The sequence below is a fragment of the Mus caroli genome, chromosome X, assembly GCF_900094665.2.
Source record: "Mus caroli chromosome X, CAROLI_EIJ_v1.1, whole genome shotgun sequence".
Lineage (NCBI taxonomy): Eukaryota > Metazoa > Chordata > Mammalia > Rodentia > Muridae > Mus > Mus caroli.
The window spans coordinates 72,332,311-72,336,546 of NC_034589.1; the positions used below are offsets into that span (position 1 = coordinate 72,332,311).

Below are 4,236 nucleotides of genomic sequence, written 5' to 3' on the forward strand. Positions count from 1 at the left end.
CACCAGGAAAGGGCATCAGATCTCATTATGGATGGTTGTGAGCCACCATGTGGTTGCTGGGATTTGAACTCAGGACCTTCGGAAGAGCAGTCAGTGCTCTTAACCACTGAGCCATCTCTCCAGCCCCCGGGAAATCTTTCCATGTTCTGAGATCTTCTTNAATTTCTTTCTTCAGAGACTTGAAGTTTTTATCATACAGATCTTTCATTTGCTAAGTTAGAGTCACGCCAAGGTATTTTATATTATTAGGGACTATTGAGAAGGGTGTTGTTTCCCTAATTTCTTTCTCAGCCAGTTTATCCTTTGTGTAGAAAAAGGCCACTGATTATTTTGAGTTTATTTTATATGCAGCTAATGCACTGAAGCTGTTTATCAGGTTTAGGAGTTCTCTGGTTGATTTTTTTTTTGGTCACCTATGTATATTATCTGATCATCTGCAAATAGTGATATTTTGACGTCTTCCTTTCCAATTGTATCTCCTTGAACTTCTTTTGTTGTCTAATTGCTCTGGCTAGGACTTCAAGTCCCATGTTAAATAAGTAGGAGAAAGTGGGCAGCCTTGTCTAGTCTGTAATCTTAGTGGGATTGCTTCAAGTTTCTCTCCTTTTAGTTTGATATTGGCTACTGGTTTGCTGTATTGCTTTTATTTTGTTTAGTTATGGCATTGCATTCCTGATCTTTCCATCATGAAAGTGTATTGGATTTTTTCACATGCTTTCTCAGCATCTAACAAGATGATCATGTGATTTTGTCTTTGAGTTTGTTTATATAGTGGATTATGTTGATGAATTTCCATATATTAAACCATCTCTGCATCCCTGGAATGAAGCCTACTTGATCATGATGAATGATCATTTTGATGTATTCTTGAATTCAGTTTGTGAGAATGTCATTGAGTATTTTTGCATTGATATTGATACGGCAAATTGGCTCGAAGTTCTCTTTCTTTGTTGGGTCTTTATGTGTTTTATGTATCAGAGTAATTGAGGCTTCATAGGATGAATTGGGTAGAGTCCCTTCTGTTTCTATTTTGTGGAATAATTTGAGGAGAATTTGAATTAGGTCATCTTTGAAGGTCTGATAGAACTCTGCACTAAACCCATCTGGTCCTTTGCTTTATTTGGTTGGGAGACTATTAATGACTACTTCTATTTCTTTAGGAGAAACGGGACTGTCTAGATCATTAATCTTCCATCCTGATTTAATTTTGTTACCTGGTATCTGTCTAGGAAATTGTCTATTTCATCCAGGTTTTCCAGTTTTATTGATTATATTCTGTTCTATTAAGATCTGATGATGTTTTGGATTTCCACAGGTTCTATTGTTCTGTCTCAATTTTCATTTCTGATTTTGTTAATTAGGATACTGTCCCTGTGCCCTCTGGATAGTCTGGCTAAGGATTTATCTATCTTGTTGATTTTCTCAAAGAACCGGCTCCTCTTTTTGTTGATTATTTCTATACTTCTTTTGGTTTCCATTTGGTTGATTTCAGCCCTAATAATGATTAATTCCTGCTTCTACTCCTCTTGGGTGAATTTGCTTACTTTTTTTCTAGCACTTTTAGGTGTGCTGTCAAGCTGCTAGTATATGTTCTCTCTAGTTTCTTTTTGGTGGCACTCAAAGCTGTGAGTTTTCCTCTTAGGACCATTTTCATTGTATCCCAAAAGTTTGGGTATGTTGTGGCTTCATTTTCATTAAACTCTAAAAAGTCTTTAATTTCCTTATTTCTTCCTTGACCAAGGTATCACTGAGTAGAATGTTGTTCAGCTTCCACATTAATGTTGGCTTTTTATTATTTATGTTGCTATTGAAGATCAGTCTTAGACTATGGTGAATGTTGGCTTTGATTATTTATGCTGTTATTGAAGATCAGCCTTAGTCCATGGTGATCTGATAGGATGCATGGTTTAATTTCAATATTTTTGTATCTGTTTAGGCCTATTTGTGACCAATTATATGGTCAATTTTGGAAAAGGTACCATGAGGTGATGAGAAGAAGGTATATCCTTTTGTTTTAGGATAAAATGTTTTGTAGATATCTGTTAAATCCATTTGTTTTATAATTTCTGTTAGTTTCCTTTTTTCTTTCTATTTATTTATTTATTCATTTATTAGGTATTTTATTTGTATACATTTCAAATGCTATCACAAAAGTTCCCTATACACTCCCTCCACCCTGCTCCCCTACCCACCAACTCCTGCTTCTTGGCCCTGGCATTACCCTGTACAGGGGCATATAAAATTTGCAATACCAAGGGGCCTCTCTTCCCAGTGATGGCTGACTAGGCCATCTTCTGCTACATATGCAGCTAGAGAAGACCAACAATATCAACCAACCAGAACCCACCCCCAGAGTTCTCAGGGACTCAACCACCAACCAAAGAGTCTCCTGACCTAATTGGTTTGTGGTTCAGGTGGCTTGAGTCTTCTGGCCCTGTAGGATACCTCCACTGTGGTTGTGGCTACCTGTGTGACCTCTAGGGTTCTGGGTGCTTGTGTTGCCTCTTGGAGTTCAGACAAGTGGCATGGCCTCTGGTAGAGCAGGAGGCTTATTTCAGAGTTGTGGGAGTGATATAATGACAAAGAAGTGGAACTGTTTGGGGAAAGATAGTCTGGCTCTGAGGAATTGTTGGCAGTCTGCAAGAAAGGTCTTACCTGGGGTTCTGGATATAGGTGTGGCCTCTGGAAGAGTAGGGGGCTTCTGCTGGGGTTGTGGGTTGGGATGTGATGACAAGGGGAGGGCTGCATTATAAGTTTTAATGTCAGTCACTTTCCATTTCTTTGTATTAAAAGGACAATTCTGAAAGCATCTGTATTTACTGAGTTGATAACAAGAAATGCAGTAATCCATTGCACCATGAACTAAAAATTGCAACTATTCTTGATAGTTATTTTGAAAACTGATTCTTAATGCTTCTAGGAAAGTACTCTTCACAAAATTTTAAACTCATGCATTAAAATGAAATTGAGTGGAATAATGGCATGTCACCTGATGGTTTGATGTATGTATTTGTTACATAATGTTTAAATCAGGTTAAAATACCTATAACCACACATATTTATTACTTCTTGGGTTGCAGTAGTTAAATTGATAAAGTGCTAAACTTGCAAACATAAGTACATAAGTTTGAGCCACAGTAGCCAATGCACATTTTTTTTTAAAAGCTGCTTGAACCTAGAAACATTTCAGATATGGCTCCTGTGTCACATGTGCATGAGTAGGTGACAGAAAGGAAAGAGACTATGTCTACATAGCCTACCATTTTTCTGACCTGTGAACATCTGAATGATCAGTAGGCTAACATTTCGTGAAAGAAGAAATCCTAAAACGCCTACCAGTCCAATACCATACAGGCTCTGAAAGCTCCCAGGACCAGGAGCAAACCAAAGACTAGAAGAACTCTGCTTGGAACTCTGCCCTAGGCAGGAGTGAGCCTGAGACAAATGAGCCTCATATGGAGCCATTCAGGTGGCCATAGCAAGGAGAGAACCCAAGATAACCACCAGACCTTCTGGACATGGAACTAGCCTGAGACAACTACCAGTCAGGTGCCAGGCAGACCTGGTGGTGTTGGGTAGACCATGCCTGAGTTGACCCCTTCCCAGTGCCATAATGTACTAATAGAGCAAAGCATTCCTGAGATTACTCCTGAGACAACCCCAAACACTCAAAGACCCTGGATGCCTCTAAGAGAAATATGTAAGTGGTAGGAAAAATGGAAGGGAAAGAGAAACAGGAGGATAGTGGAAAAATGAAGAGAGGCAGAACTGGAGACTCAAACATAATAAGGAACAGTCTGATATGAGTAGCCAGTAATGCCACCTGGGACCATAATGGGGTCCTGGCCTGTGCTGCCACAGAGGACGGCATCTGAGTCTGTGTCCCTGAAGTAGCAGAAGTCTGTTACCATCAAAGACCAGGTGGATAACCCTGGTCTGGGCTGCCACCAGGGGACATGTAAATGTCTAAGGTCTGGGCATTATTGACTCCACCCTTCAGCTAGACATCATAGGAGGAAAAGATACCCTTCTTTCTTCCTTTGCACCTCATGATCTATAGCAGGCAGGATTGTTGGGCCAAAGAGTAGGAGAACTGGCCATGTCCCTCACCAGCTACAACACTTGAGAGAGAAGACCATTCATCTCATCTGGGAAGCAGGATAAAGCTGGCTCTTGTAGTGGGAGGTTGCTGGTGAGCCAAACAAAGAGGATGAGAAACAGAGAATCAGGGGGCTA

At 40.0% G+C, this 4,236-nt stretch overlaps 1 non-coding gene across 1 annotated transcript; it reads left to right on the forward strand.

The window, feature by feature from the left end:
- Positions 1-3,168: 3,168 nt before the first annotated feature.
- LOC115030200 lies at positions 3,169-3,306 on the forward strand. The gene has a single exon (XR_003835816.1). It is a non-coding gene; the product is annotated as a small nucleolar RNA SNORA17 (small nucleolar RNA).
- The last annotated feature ends 930 nt before the right edge of the window (positions 3,307-4,236 follow it).